This window comes from Camelus bactrianus, chromosome 25 (assembly GCF_048773025.1).
Source record: "Camelus bactrianus isolate YW-2024 breed Bactrian camel chromosome 25, ASM4877302v1, whole genome shotgun sequence".
NCBI classification, from domain to species: Eukaryota; Metazoa; Chordata; class Mammalia; order Artiodactyla; family Camelidae; genus Camelus; species Camelus bactrianus.
Genome location: NC_133563.1, coordinates 37402316 through 37418365, shown reverse-complemented (window position 1 = coordinate 37418365; position 16050 = coordinate 37402316). Strand labels below are relative to the sequence as shown.

The 16050-nt window shown below is 50.8% G+C and overlaps 1 protein-coding gene across 9 annotated transcripts in view; it reads left to right on the top strand.

The window, feature by feature from the left end:
* TSNARE1 (t-SNARE domain containing 1) overlaps window positions 1-16050 on the top strand; it is an 87154-nt gene that overhangs the window by 2854 nt on the left and 68250 nt on the right. The window lies entirely within an intron of this gene.

Here is a 16050-nt window from a genome sequence, read left to right as displayed (position 1 = left end):
CTCACAGGCATGCGGTGTGGTCTGCAGGGCCGTGCCTGTCTGGACAGGGTCATCGGCAGGGCCCCCATGGCCTCTTGAGGGCAGGGCTGCCGTCCGAGGAGCAGAGCATCCCATGAGGACTTTCTCCGGCCAGGCCTGTGCAGAGACTCAGAGTGGTGGCGAGTGGGCCCGGGTGCCCCTGCAGGCTTTCCTGGCCTCTTCCGGATGCCGTGGTGCTCACGTTACAGAGTGAGGTCACCGAGTGGTCAGTGATGGATGTGGAGAGGGGCCCCTGTCACACGGGTGGCTGTGGGTGGGGCTGAGGGTGTGGATATATATCTGGGAAGGGGCCTTGGGTGCTGGTGAGACCTGAACTGAGTCTTGGAAACAGCATTAGTCTGGGAGGACGGGAGGGAGGCCGTTCCAGCAGGGGCGGACCTGAGGGAGGGCACAGCGGTGCGAGGAGCCCAGCAGGCCGGTGTGACTGGGGCCAGGCCCGTGTGGGCCTAGGCAGGAGGCGAGGGGAGGCCTGGGTTTCGGTGCTGAGCTGGGGAGGGCCAGCATGAGCCTCACTGAGGGCCACTGGGAGAGGACTGGAGACACGGTTGTGGGGAGCAGGGACCAGGGGTCTGGGCTCTGTGGCTGGAGGCTGCCGCTGGCTGTGAGAGGTGTGCACCCCCACCCAGCCCTCCCAGTCCCCAGTGTCCAGGCTGTCGGCCCCTTGGCTCAGCACCGTGTGGCCAGGTCCACGGTGGCGGCGGCAGAGCTGTAGACCCCCTCTGTGGAGTGACTGCTGGCCCAGGAGAGCTGGGTCTTTCCGGGAACTGGGGTGGCAGGCTGTTCGTTGTCCCAGCAGCCCTGGGCTCCCGCCTCTGGGAGAGGCCAGCCCCACTGCCCCGGGTGGACACAAGAGAGCAGGCCAGACAGTCCTGTGACCCTGGAAGCCCCTGCTCGCAGCTCCTGCTCAATAAACTTCTATTGTTTTCTTAACTGGGCCGTGGAAGATTGTCTTGTTTTCTGCCTCTGATGTCCCCTGAGAGAACGGTGGGGCCCCAGCCCCAGCCCTGACTGTGTCAATGTCCTGGTGTGAACAGTGAAGTCCTGCGGACTCGGATCCTGACCCACGTCCCTCATCAGCACGTGAGGATGCCCGAACTCTGCCCTTTCTGAGCCTGCAGCCCCCGGGAGGTCGGAGGTGTTGGCGTCTATGCCGTTGCAGAGACACGGGCACTGAAGCTTGGAGACTTCTGGAGACACTGCTCGAGGGGCAGGCGGGGCTGTGGGGTCAGGGAGTGCCTGGGAGGCTGGCGTAGCCAGGCCTCTCCTGAGCAGCCCTCCCCTGCTGCAGAGAGCTTGCCCCAGCCTGCTTTTGAGGTGGATCAGCAGGAACTGAGGAGAACCGACCATTGTCACTGACTTTGTGTCATCATCACAATAGTGACCACCATTTACAGACCTCTGGTCTCTGCTGGCACTTGCTAGGTTCCTCATATTCCTAAGACCAGGACACTTCCCAGGGCTGAGTAACCTATCCGGAGGTCATAGGTCCGTAAGTGGCCACTCAGCTTTCGGGCTCCAGAGCCCACTTACTGCTCTGCTGCTTCCTGGGAGGACAGATTGGAAGATGCTCCCACACTGGAAGATGCCCTGTGCGCTGCAGAACGTCGATAATAAAGTCTGCACGAATAAAGACTTACTCCCGGGCCCTCTCCGTGTTGAACGGATGTTCTGAAGGAGGGCTTGTCAGGGGTCTGAGGGCTTCTAAGGAGTCCAGGTGTGGAAGTGTGGGATTTCTCATGGAGGGGGAGGCAGGATGGGACTTGGAATTCTTGTTCCCAGTAGGGCAGGATGACAGGCAGGGAGGAGAGAGCTCACCATCTGCTGTGGCTGCTCTCCTGGACCTGTGGAAAGGTGTCCAGTCATTGAGTTAAACATTTTTAGGGCTTTAGGATAGGTGCCATGCTCAGGCATCCATCTGCCCATGTCTGTCTGTCCTGTTGTCCGAGCCTGACCCTGGGTGTGGTCTGCAGGGCTCAGACTGAGCCTGCACTGGGTAGGAAGCCAGATATTAGGGGCATGGGGTGGTGAGGAAGGAGGAGGTTGGGGTGTCATCTGGGGAAGATGAAAACCAGGCACCCCGGGCGATGGTGGGGACAGCAGAGCTCTGGTCTGGGAATCGGCGCCAGACAGAGCTGGCCAGGAGGTGGCCGGGTGCAGCCCCCACCGCCTCCCGCCCCAGCCAACTCTGGCTGCCCTCCACCGGGATCCGTAGTCCATCCTTGCCAAGTATTTGGAAAGGGACGTGTTTTCACACCAGCAGCCCTGAATCAGTCTCTCCCACATTAAAACAACGCCCCGCTGCAGCCTCCTTCCTGGGCTTGGCTGCCCTCTCAGCACAGGCTTTTAGTAGCTGTGCTAATGAGGAGCTGGATTCCTGCCTTGGGTCTGACCTCCTTCCCCACTGCTGCCTCACCCACAGCGAGGGTGCTAATGAGTGTGGAGGGCAGGAGGTGAGCCTGGGCTCGGGGAGCAGAGTGGTTCTGTGTCTTCCGGGTCCAGGGTCCGGAAAATCTTCAGTTGCGGGGACGAGTGTTCTAGCTGGTCCGCGCCTCCAGCCTGGACCTCTAATTCCCTCGCAGCATCCCGACTTCCTGCCCAGGGCCACTCAGCCTGTCTCCCTGGCTGCATCTTTCCAGAGGCCCATCTGCAGCATCAGGCTGCCTCCTGCACTTGGCCTTTGCAGCTCTGGCAGTTTGAGCTCAAAGTCTTTCCAGCCTCTCTACTCAACCTGCTGGGCTGATGTCTCTGCCCCTTCCCTGAGGGCCTGGCACCTGGCAGGGCAGGGGGCTGCAGACTGATGGAAAGCCTTTCGTGGCTGGTTCCTCATTGCCTTGCAGTCATTTGTTTGGTGTTGGGCTCCCCATGGACTCCTCTAGGGCCAGGATCCTGTCTTTCCTGTCTCTGTGGTCCCAGTACAGGAAGAGCACACAGTTGGAGCTCGATAAATGCTCATGTAAGCACGAGCTAGCTGCTGGAAGGCACTATTTTTCAGGCAGCAGCACTATTTTCTGGGTGTCTCGTGTCCCGGGGCCACCCACTGCATCTCCAAGTAGCAGGAAGCCGTGATGGGCTCTAACATGGGTGGTGGGCTGGACACGAGCGGGTGCTTCGCGTGTGCACCCCCACTCATTGAGCAGAAGGGAGACGGCAGCTTGCAGAGGGCGGGTTACAGCTGCCTGGTGGTGTGGCTGCCCGGAGACCGCCTTCCGGGGCCCTGCAGGTGGGTGGCCGCGGAGATGCTGCAGGGAGCCTGAGGAGCGTGGCCGCGGCTCCCAGCTGAGGGCGCGGGGCTTTCAGTGCCACTGATCAGAGCAGGGAAGCCCGGGAGTCACTTACTCTTAGACCTTGAGAGGTGACATTGTTTTCTCCAGGCCACAGAGGAAGTGCAGGGCAGGCTGGGAGCAGGACACAGCATGCCCAGCCCTAGAACCTGGGCTCTGCCTTTCCCATGCTGCCCCACAGTGTTGCGGACCCTGGCTTGTGCAGAGCTGCCAGGCCAGTGGTTTGAGGGGGTGCCCTGGGGCTGGAGGGGCTCTAGTCATCCCTGCTGCCCGCACCCCCTCCCTCCACTCAGAACTGCTCCGACCTCATCCGTTTCACCCGCACCTTCTGAGGACTGTTGTGTTGGGAGAAAGGGTTCTGTAGCTGGTTTAGCCCTCCTTTCTCACTGGGAGGCAGAGGCCAGAGCTGCCTGCTGCTGTGGGGTGCAGCCCAGCCCTGCCTCCTGCCGGCTGACAGCCTGCGCTGCTGCCCCCCTGCTGGAGGGGTTGGCGGACAGTGGAGGAGGGGGCCCCACAGGCAGTTGCCTCGTTTTGTCTTACGGCCCAGGGTGGCCTGCTGGGCAGGAGTGAAGTCAGGTGGCAGGTGCGGGCACAGATGTGACAGGGTGGGTGGAAGTCCTAATGGTACGGGGTAGGTCTTGCTGCGGTAACAAGCATTCCCTGGGTATCAGCAGCTTAAAGCAACAAAGGCCGCTTTGTGCCTTTGGAAGGCCACCCTTCCCTCACTGGCTTCCCCTTCTCCTCCTGGGATTCCCTTGTGCTCAGAGAGAGGGTCCCCTGCGGTAGCCCACCTCGTGCAGAGTTCCAGGAGGCCGGCCCTCGGGAACCAAATCAGGTTGACTACGTCCTCTGCTCTGTCCACCTGGTGACCTGAGACATGGAGATTGACAGCCCAGCGTCTTTTAAAAAAACATTATGAAACTTTATATTTTGAGACATTGCACATGTACGTGTACTATTGTAAGAAATAATTCTGAGCCTTCCTAGTACCTTTACTCAGTTTCCCCAAAGGTGGCACCTGGCAGAGAGGTAGGACTATGTCACACCCAGGATGCCTCTGTGGCTGCGGTCAGAATGCAGGGTGTTTCTGTCACGTGGTTGCCCTTCAGTAGCCCCCCCCCCCCCCAGCTGCTCGCCCTCCTTAACTGCTGGGAGGCGTCAGTCTGTCCTCCTGTTTTCCGGTGTCTCAAGAATGTTATACAAACGGGATCACAGAGTATGTAGCCCTTGGGGACCAGCTCTTTTCATTTGGTTAATTCCCTGGAGGTTTCTCAAGGTTGTCACATGTGTCTGTAGTTTGTGTCTTTTCATCGCTGAGTCCTGTTCCTGTGTGTGAATGAATGGACCACTGTTAACTATTCCATTGCCCTTGCACTTTAGTGATTTGAATAGTTGATATAGTTCAAAAGTGAAAACGTACGGGGAAGCAGGCAGTTGAGAGTTACCAGCCTCGCCAGCCCAGCCGCCTGGCCTTGTACGTACCTGTGACACTGCTGTTAGTCTCTTCTCAACCAAAGACAGATCGACCGTATTCAGGTTCGTTTTTCTCTTACAAGTCAAATATTGTAACACGTTTCTGCTCCTTAGCTTTTATTTTTTCCCCCTACTAACCAAAATGTCCTAGAGGTCTTTCTACATCAGTACAGAGAACTTCTCTTTTTCTTGTTGACAATGGCGGACTCAAGTATGGTTATGTCAGAATCGATTTAATAGTCTTTTGTGGATGGAAGTTTAGACTGATTTCAGTCTGTGCTTGTTACAGAATGAGTGACCCGTTCCCAGGTCACTTGTGCATGTTCGTCGGATGTACGCTCCGAGGGCAGGCGTGGGCTCAGAAGGCCCCGACTTTCCTCCGTCGGACACACACGGCCAGGTCGCACCCAAAGCGGGGGTCCCGATTCCACACCCATGGAGAGTTGTGCACCCCGTTCCCCTCGCTGCTCCCACAGTGGGCACCTTTGGGTTTCAGGGCAGGGGCACGCCTGCATTTCCTTTATTATGAATGAGTTTGGTACCCTTTTTTTTAATGGTGTCTTTTTATATATCAAAGAGCCGCTTGTATGTTCCTTGTGAGGTTTCTGTTCCTCAACTTTGTGTTTTAAAACTGTGTGGTTGATTTTTTTCCCTTTAGATCATGGAGACGAGCTCTTTGAACGTTGGATGAATTCAGGTCACGTGCTGCCTTCTTTTGTTGTCCCTGTTGTTTGGCCACGTAGCCGCCTCCGTGCCATTGGATCTGTCCGTGTACGTGTGTGGCGTTTGGACTTCGAGTTGTAGTTCACAGAGGTTTCCTTTCTTCAGGTTTAAAAAGAAGGGCTGTGTTTTCTTCTTGTTGATTTACTTCTCAAGTTTTTATTCATTTGTCCTTTGTCCCGGCGTGCGCCGTGAGGTCTGGTCTGACCCTGGCTTTGCCGGGGCCTTCTGCTGGCGGCCCTGTCCAAGGTATTAAACGGTCCATTTCTTCCCTGCTGGTTTTAGGTTCTAGCTTTTTGTGCCCTAAATTGCCATTTATATTTAGATTTTAAAATAATGTATTTATTGTGATAAGAATGCTTCTTATGAGACCTACCACTTTGCAGATTGAAGTACACAGTGCAGTACCGTGTGCACAGTACTTAACATGTGCACAGTACTTACTGTGCGCACAGTGCGTACTGTGTGCACGGAGCATACTGTGTGCACAGTACTTACCGTGCACACAGTGTGTACTGTGCGCACAATACTTAATGTGTGCAGAGTGCACACTGTGTGTGCAAAGTGTACCGTGTGCACAGTACTTAACATGTGCACAGTACTTACTGTGCGCACAGTGTATACCGTGTGCACAGTACTTCCTGTGCACACTACGTGCACAGCGCCATACCATGTACACAGTACAGCCCTGTGTTGAGCCCACCAGGTGTGGTGTCACCCAGCAGCACTCTGGAGTTGTTTCATCTTGTTTCAGTGAGACTTTCTGCCCATTGAGTAGCAGCTCCCCGTCTCCCCTGCCCCCGCCCCTGGCAGCCACCATTCCACTTGGTGCTTCTTTGAATCGGACTGTTTTAGATCCCTCGTGTCAGTGGGGTCATGCAGTGTTTGTCCTTCTGTGGCTGGCTTCTTTCACTTTGCATGATGTCTTCAAGGTCCATCTAAGTTGTTGCATGCTGCAGAATTTCCTTCTTTTTTGGAGGATGAATAACGTTCCATCACGTGGTTTTGCCACGTCCTCTTTATCCACTCACCTGTAGACGAACCCTTCGGCTGCCTCTGTGTCTTGGGTGTCTTGAATCATGCTGCCGTGGACACGTGGTGCAGATATCTCTTTGAGGTCCTGATTGTAATTCTTTCAAATAAATGCTCAGAAGCAGCGCTGCTGGATCACATGATAGTTCTGCTTTTCACATTTTGAGGAGCCTTTGTGCTGTTTTCCGTAGTGGCTGTGCCATCTTGTGTTACCGCCAGTGTACAGGGTTCCTGTTTCTCCACATCCTTGCCAGCACTTCTTTTTCTTCTTCTTCCTTTTTTTTTTTTTTTTGATGACAGCCATCTGGACAAAAGGGAGGTGGCATCTTGCTGTGGATTTGGTGTGTGTTTCTCTGATGGTTAGCGATGCTGAGCACCTTCTCACATGCCTGTTGGCCATCTGTGTGTCCTCTTTGGCAAAATGTCTGTTCAGGTCCTTAGCCCATTTTATGATTAGGCTCTCAGTTTTTGGCTTTGTTTTTCACTGTTGAATTGTAGGAGTTCCTTATATGTTTTGGAGATGAACCCCTTCTCACATACACACGGTCCTTGACTTAAGATTTTTCAGTTTTACAGGTTTTCACCTTTGCATGGTGCAAAAGTGATACACTTTCAGTAGAAACCATACTTTGAATTTTGACCCTCTGGACTAGCGATGTGGGGCGGATACTGTCTTGGGACCCCGGGCTGCGGCCACTGCAGCTCCCGCCAGCCCCGCGATCACAAGGGTGAGCAGCCAGTGCACAGCTAGCCATTCTGTTTTTCACCTTCTGCATAGTGTTCAGTCAGTTATAGGAGACATTCCACACTTTAGTATAAAATGGGCTTTGTGTTAGATGGTCTTGCCCAACTATAGGCTGATGTGAGTGTTCTGAGCACGTTTCAGGAAGGCCAGGCTGAGCTGTGATGTTCCGTAGGTCCCACGTCTTAAATGCACTTTCAACTTAAGGTATTTTCAACTCTTGATGGACTTGTGGGGGCGCACCCCAGTGTGAGCAGAGGAAGGTCTTTCTGCACGCATCCTCTCCTGTTCCCTAAGTGCTGGTCTGCTCGGTCGGTTACTTCCTTTGCTCTCTGGTTTGATGTTGTCCCGCTGAGCTCTTTTCGTTTCTCTTACTTGGTGCTCTTGGTGTCGTAGCCATGAAGTCACTGGCAAAACCAGCCTTGAGAAGATTTTCCCCTGTGCTTACTTCGAGGGGTTTTACCGTTTGGGGTCTTCTGTTTAAGTCTTTAATCAATTTTGAGTTGGCTTGTGTGCGATAGGGTCCAAGTTCATTCTTTTGCAGGTTTGGCTTGAGTTTCCAGCCTCGTCTGTTGGGCAGACCATCCTCTCCTCATGGGGTGTCTTGGCTCCCTTGTTGCAGACCTGTAGACGGTGTATGTGTCTCTTTCTTTCTGGACTCTATTCTGATCGACTGTTCTTTGTCTTTGTCTTTATGCCAGTCGCCCATGGCTGTAATTACTGTCGCTTTGTGGTGTATTTCAAAATTAGGATGTGGGATGCGTCCAACTTTATTGTTCTTTCTCAAAACTGCTTCTGTTTGTTTTCTTACGAGCTGCCCCATTGTCCGTGTGTGCAGCTGTAACCACTGTTTTAGTGAGTGAATCTCAAAGAACTCATTGCTCTTTTGTCATAATTTTTTTCACCTATTCTAGGTTGTCCTGACCTATGAACTTTGAACTAGCTTGCCTGTTCTTCATTCAGACCCCCCCAAACGCACACATCCTCACATCCCCCAAACCCGACTGGCTGGGGTTGGAACTGTGTTCAGGTAACTTAGGGGCAGCAGTGATGTCTGTGTGGCGTCGGGCCGTCCTTCTCAGGAGCGTGCTCATTCCCCAGTCGCTTCGGGCTCCTCTGCTGTAGTGCCTTCTGGTTTTCTTTATTTGCAGACCTTTCCTCCCTGTCGACATCGCTAGGAGCCTTTTCTTCCATGTCGTCCTTCGCATGTCCACGTGCGAGCACACTTGATTTCTGTGTGGAACTTTGTCCTTTGCTACCTTGCTGATTCTGTTATTTTTCAGTTGATTATCTTGGGTTCTCCAGGTACCCAATCCTAGTAGCTGCAAATAGTGATATTTAACCTTCCCCTTTCCAGTTTTTACATCCCGGTTTCCTTTTGTTACCCAGATGCGTGGACTGGCAAGTAATCGTGCTTGTGATGGGCTGCTCTGGGGAGGGCTCCAGGGGTCCCCGCTCTGGCGGGCTGAGGAGGACGCGCTCCACGTGCCCAGGAAGAGCCTGTCCTTCTCGTTTTACTGTGCCTCGTTTAAAAAAAATCAAGAATCGTTGTTGACTTTTGTCAGTTCCTTTTTTAAAGATCGCCTATGGGATGATCTTATGACTTTCCTTCTTTGCTGTATTAATGTGATGAATTATGCTAATGGAGTTGCGGATAGTGAAGGCTTGAATCCTGAAAGGCGCTTCATTCGGTCTGACACGTGGTTCCTGCAAGGTGCTGCTGGACACCCTGTGCTGTTGAATCTCATGTCCGAGTTGCTCTTCACAAGTACGCTTGTCTGTCGTCTCCTTTTTGGTGGGCACTTTTTTTTTTCAAGGTTTTGATATCAGTGTTGCACTTCCTTCACAAAAATAATTGAGACGTTTTCTTCCTGATGCATTTTCTAGAGCAGTTTAACAGTGTTGAATTGCCTGGTCTTTGAAGCCCTGGTAGAGTTTGTGAAACTATTGGGACCTGGTGCTTGCATGTTAGTTTTGTTTTTGTTTTGAGGAAGAGAGTCCTTTAAAATTTTTCTTTCTTTTTTGGGGGCCAGTTTTATAAATTACATTTTCCTAGAAGATTGTTCGTCTTACCCAGGCTGTCAGATTTATCCATGTGGACTGGAGTGCGGCTGTCTCTTCCGTGCTCTAATTTCCTTGGTTTCTGTGGCTATCTCCCTCTCATTTGCTCCCTCTTTTTCTTGATTGGATTAGCTAGTTGTTTCCATTTTATTTAAAAGTTTTTCTTCAAAGACTCACCTTTTGCATATTTTAATTAAATTTATTATCCTTTTTTTTGCTTCTTAACACATTCTTTGCTCATAGTTAATAATTTCTTTTGCTTTTTTTTCAGTTTATCTTATCATTCTTTTCTCTACGTGTTTATATGCTCGGTTAATTTGTCTACATTCTTTTCAAAAAAGAGTGTAGTATCTACAGGCTGGTCCCAGCTTTCTGGCAGAACGTACTTTCCTTACCAGCACTGCCTGGATGCTCTGTGATGTGGGTTTGTAGCCTCTTTTTCAGTCCAAGAGCTGTTGAGGAGCAAGTTTTCAAATTTCCAAATAAAGCACCTTTTGATTTCTCAGTTTTGTTGTTATTCTAGTTTTCATTGCACTTTGAGAATATTGACTCTCCTCTTTGGATCTTTTGGGGTTTTGTGAGGTTTTGCCTGTGGTTCTAATATGGAGTCAGTTTTCATTGTTCCACATGCGCTTGACAGGGAGCTGTTTTCTGTCTCGGGTGAACGGCGGTTGATGGCTGTGCTGGTCAGTTACACCATCTGAGCCATGTCCTTTGGGTCACGTGTGTCATGGTTCTTGTCCTCTGGCTCTGCTGTGGACCATGGGGGTGAACGGCAGTCCTGCCGCGGGTCCGCGTCTGTCTCGTCCCCGGGCTCCTGTGAGTCTGGCTGCATAGCCAGAGCCTCTGTGCTGAGCTGGCCCTTCCAGTCGTCTCTGTGCTGCCGACATCAGGACCGCGGCCCGGCCCCTGTCCTCCCCGCTCGCCTGGCAGCCTCCACACCTTCTGTCCCCACCCCTGCGCGCCTGCACATGTGTCTCTTACATACAGTAAGGTTGGATTTGCTTTGTGATCCCATCGGAGTATCATTTTTTCTTTCATTGGAGAATTAAACTAATTTACTCTAATTGATAGGTCAGATATATTTGATTTTAGTTCTGTCATGTTTTGCCATGTGTGTGGATATTTTTAAAGTCTTTTACTCTGTGGTGTGTTTTCTTTGCCTTTTAAAAAAGTCAGTATAGTTCTTGTGATTTTTGGAGAGTCTGTGTCCTGGTCTGAGTGGTTGCCTTTGTAATACTGTTGCAGGTTATGCTGTGTCTTCAGGGACCGCTTATTAAGTACCTTCTGTGTCCGACAAAATGATGTTGCCCCCGCCCTCTTCTCCTGGGAGAGCCACACCCTAATCCTGCAACCTGTGAATGTTACTTTGCATGGCAGAAAGGGATGTTGCAGAGGGACTTAAGGTTATGAAGCTTAAAGGGGTTCTCTCGGATTTATCTTGGTGGACTCAGTATAGTTACGTGAGCCCTCGGAAGCAGAGAGCTTTCTCCAGCAACAGGCGGGAGAGATGTGGCCGGAGGGGATGGCATAGAGACCTAAGAGTGAGAAGGATCTGAGACGTAGGGGTCCCATACAGGGACAGGAGAGGGGCCTCTGGGAGCTCAAGGCTGACCAGCTGACCACCAGCGAGGGAACAGCGACCTTACCCTGTGACCACTGGGACCTGGATTCTACCAGCAGCCCAAGTTACCTCCCAGAGCCTCTAGCAAGGGAGGCAACCCCGCGGAAATTCTGATCTGCGGAAACTGTGAGACGGCAGATCTGTGTGGCGTTGCTGCCAAATTTGTGGTGATTTGATATGGCAGCAACGAGAAATGAATATCCCTCCTGTGAGTAATGGTGAAAGTAATGTGCTTTGTTTTTTCACCTTCCCTCACCTAATTTTAGTCAAATAGTACCTTTCTCAGTGGTTACCTTTGTACTGTTAAATCTGTGTGTGTTTCCGTTACTGAAATGTCAGCCGTGAATTGTATCCTTCGACTCTGAGTTCCTACTGATGAGGCGAGGAGCTGATTACTCTACCTTTCCTTTTCTCCTTTCCCACTTGATTTTTATCAGCTGAGTCATTTCTCTGTGGTCAGAGCATGCTGTTACTTGCTGTGTCTGTCACTCCAGTCCCACGTTTCAGTCTTGCATCTGCAGGCGGGTGTGTTCAGGGCTCACCGACAACCTTGGGATCGACTTTCTTCTCTCACCTTTGACAGGCTGAGGTCTGCTCTGCAGGTGCTTTCTCAGAATGGCTGATGGGAACGGTGGTCCCTAAAGTTGCGTGTTCAAACTGCTTCTGGGCTTGAAGGACCGTTTGAATGTGGATGAAGTCCTTGGCTAGACCATCATTTCTTGAATGTCTTGTAAATGCTGTCTTCTGACTTTGAATCTTGCTTTGAAGAAATCGGAGGCCTGCCTGATTATCCTTCCCTTCATAAGTGATTTAACATCTTTCTTCTCACTTCAGTTTGTTTGCGTTTCTTGTTTCTATCCTTTGTGATATTTTCCCCTCAAAATGTCTTTTCTCCCTCACACTCTTTGCAGCTTTGTCTTCATGTCTGTGACACTGGTTCTTTTGTTTCTTGTGAACTCTGCCAGCTCAAGTTTATCCTCTGTTGTGTTTCCATCTTCTTTCTGAGTTCATGCAGTTCTGGGACAATTGCTCGATTGCTTTTTTGGTTCGGGACGAACTGTTTTTGATCTGCCTTGTGGTAGGGTGTGTGGCTGTCCGGTGACTGCTCTGTTCTGGGCCCCCACCCCCACCCCCACCTTGTAGTGTCTCTGTTTCCGTGCTGGGCCAGTTCTGCTTTCATCGTTATTTGTAAAAAACTTTTAACATCTTTTTTTTTTAATTGTGATAAAATACATAACATAAAGTGGACCATTTTAGACATGTTTACACACCCAGTTCTGTGGCATTTAGTGCATTCACGTTATGGTGCAGTATTTCCCACCCACTGCCTGCGCTGTCCATCTCTGGAGCATTTTCATCTTCCCAAACTGGACCTCTGTCCTGTTAGACTCTGACTCCTCATTCCCTCCCCCAGCCCCCGGCCCCCACCGTTCTGCTTCTGGTCTCTGAGAATTTGACGGCTCTAGAGACCTCACGTAAGTGGAACTGTAGGCATTTGTCCTTTTGTGACTGGCTCATTTCACTGAGCAGAATGTCCTCAAGTCTCATCCATGTTGTAGCAGGTGTCGGAACTTCCTTCCTTTCAAGGCTGGTTAATCTTCCACTGTATGAGTAGACCACATTTTGCTTGTTTATCTTCTGTCCATAGACACTTGGGTTGTGTCCACTTTTTAGCGGTTGTGAATAATGCTGCTCTGAACACAGTGTACAAGTATCTCCTCAAGTCCCTGCCTTCAGACACTGTGCTGTCCACCAGAAATGGACCCAGTGTAACTGACTGTGCTTCAGTAAAGATGGAGAAAATGGCCCTGCCTTCAGTTCCTTTGGGTGTGTACCTCCAAGTGGGATTGCTGGATCATGTGGTTATTTTATTTTTACTTTTTTTGGGGGAACCGCAGTACTATTTTCCACTGCAGCAGCACCATTTTACATTCTCACCAGGAGTGCACAAGGGTTCTAGTTTTTCACATCTTCACCAAAACTTCCTTTTCTGTTTTTTTTTTGATAGTAGCCATCCTAGTTGTGTGAGGTGTTCTCATGATGGCTTGCACATTTGCATTTCCCTGATAGTAAGTCACATGGAGCAGGTTTTCTTGTGCTTACTGGCATATCTTTTTTTGAGAAACGTCTTTTCAGGTCCTTTGCCCATCTTTTGGTAGGCTGTTGAGTTTTAGGGGTTCTCTATGTATGCTGGATACTAATCCCTGATCAGATATCCTTTGCAAATATTCTTTCCCATCCTGTGAGTTGCCCTTTCAGTCTGTTTGATCCACAAAAGTTGTAAATTTTGATAAAGTCCAATTTATCAACTTTTTCTTCCCTCTGCTTTTAATGTCATATCTAAAAAAATCATTGTCAGCACTATTTACAATAGCCAAGACATGGAAATGGCCTAAATGTCCATCAACAGATGACTGGATAAAGAAGATGTGGTATATTTATACAATGGAATACTATTCAGCTGTAAAAATGACAACGTAATGCCATTTGCAGCAACATGGATGTCCCTGGAGAATGTCATTCTAAGTGAAATAAGCCAGAAAGAGAAAGAAAAATACCATATGAGATCGCTTATATGTGGAATCTAAAAAAAAAAGGCAAAAGGAACATAAATACAAAACAGAAACAGACTCATAGACATAGAATACAAACTTGTGGTTGCCAGGGGGTTGGGGGGTGGGAAGGGACAGACTGGGATTTCAATATTTGTAGATACTGACAGGCATATGCAGAATAGATAAACAAGATTATACTGTGTAGCACAGGGAAACATATACAAGATCTTGTGGTAGCTCACAGCAAAAAAAATGTGACAATGAATATATATATATATTCATGTATAACTGAAAAATTGTGCTCTACACTAGAATTTGACACAACATTGCAAAATGACTATAACTCAATAAAAAAATGTTAAAAAAAATCATTGTCAGATTCAGTGTCTTGAAGCTTTCCCCCATGTTTTCTTCTAAGAGTGTGTTGGTTTTACCTCTTATATTTAGGTCTTGGATCCATTTTTGCATTTATTTTTGTGTACAGTGTAAGGTAAATGTCCAGGTTCATTTCTTTGCTTGTTGATATCCGGTTTTCCCAGTGTCATTTATTGAAAAGACTGTCCTTTCCCTGTTGAGAGGTCTTAGTACCCTGGTTGAAAATCATTTGACCACATACGTGACGGTTTATTTCTGGGCTCTCTGTTCTGCTCCATTGGTCTGTGTGTCTGTCTGTATGCCAGTGCCACACTGGTCTGATTACTGTAGCTTTTAGTAAATTTTAAAATCAGGAAGTGTGACGCCTCCAACTTTGTTCTTCTTTTTCAGAATTGTTTTAGCTATTCAGAATTTTATTGATCATTTTGGGATGAACTATTTTTTTCTGGATCCGCTCCTAGTAAGAGTGCCCCACTCACCCTTTCTCAGAGAGGTAGGGATGGGGACCTCGAGGGGAGTGGCTTTCAGGGGCTTCAGTGCTGCTGTAGAGGCAGGCTGCTTCCTGCACACATGGCTCTTGGGTAATTCTTCCTCTGGCCCCACCTTCTCTGCTGCTCGAGCCTCATGGACATTTCAGGAGGTGCTGGGGCCGCCCCCAGCCCAGTTCTGTTGCTTGGTGGTGAAAAAAAGCTTTTGAGTTCAGGGTCAGCCCATGATGCTTGGGAATGTACTCCTGTGGTGCTTCCTGAGATCTGCTCTGCATCCCCCGCCCCTCCTGACCTGCACTTTATGTCCACCTGGGAGGACTCTGCGCACTTCCACCTGCTCGTGGCTGCCCTTACCTGTGCCCTGGGGCCTGCACATCATGCTCACTTCCGGCTTTCTCTTAAGTATGAAGTGTGAGCTTTAAAGTTTTTGTTTCATTATTTTGGTGTCGTCATTCTCCTCGTTGTCTTAGTGTGATTTCTAAAAGGAAAGGGGAAAAAATATGCTAACATAGGTGGCCACATTGATGCCTGATGTCAGTTTCCTCGTAGTCAATCTCCTAGAACTGTAGGGATGAAAAAGGAGGATAATGTCGTTCAAATGCCTGTTCTAGTGTCTGCACTTAGGAAGGACTTAGTAGGTACTTAGTAAGGAGTCATCACACCCCCGCGCTGACCTGTCATGACAGGACGGCCACCAGCCCCACAGGGTTGAGCTCCAAGCTGGGGGAAGGATAGACCCACAGGGCTCTGAGCAGGGGCGTGGGCGAGGCCAGCCGCTGGCGCTGGGCCACCGTGCTCAGCACCGCGGACAGCTCCAGCGGTGCCTCCTTAGGGCAGCCCGTCCTGCCTGTGGACACCTCCTCCCCGCAGGCCCTGGATGAGCGGCTGAAGGCACAGGGCTGCCTGGGTGTTTGAGCCACTGGCCTACCCTGGCACTCAGGACCAGCAGGTGGGTGGGCAGTCAGGGGAGGGGCGTCGGGGTGTTGGCTGTGGGTTGGGGTGAGGACAAGCTCTCCTTTTCCCAGGGACCCCTCCAGCTGGGTCTGCACTTTCAGTGCTGGGGCAAGGAGCATGTGCTTCGGGGGTCCAGCCCACACTCTCTTGCCTGTCACTCTGGGCAGTGACACCTGTGATTCAACTGTACCAGCTGTGGAAAGGGGATTCCCCCATCTTCCTGTCACCACCACCCCCTCCTGTAGGAGGGGGTCCTGCCCATCTAAGCCGGTTAACTTGCTGAAGTTGCTCCCATTAAAGCAGCAGAGAGGCTGTAAGCTGCCCACCAGCCCCCACCCCCTCAGCATCACTTCATCCTGTCATCTGTGGGGGAGGAGGTGGTGATGGCCTGGGGTGGTAGCAGTGGGGCTGGTGGCTCATGGGAGGACAGGGCTGCCACTGTGGGTGGGCCTGGTGATGCTGCCATGCTGGGGACTGAGGGGTGGTGGTGCGGGTCGTGACGCTGGTCACGTCCTGCTGCTGTCGGTGCTCCTCCTGGTGGAGGAGGGTGATGTGATGGTGCGGCTGGGCACTCAGGTGGTGGCACCTTCCAGAAGGCCCACCTCATCAGCGCGTCCAGCCCCGCGTCTCCCTGCCCCCTCTGCACAGGACTTCCCCCGCGCTGTGCCTGGTCTTAACCGCACCGGGCGGCTCCCATAGTGAGTGC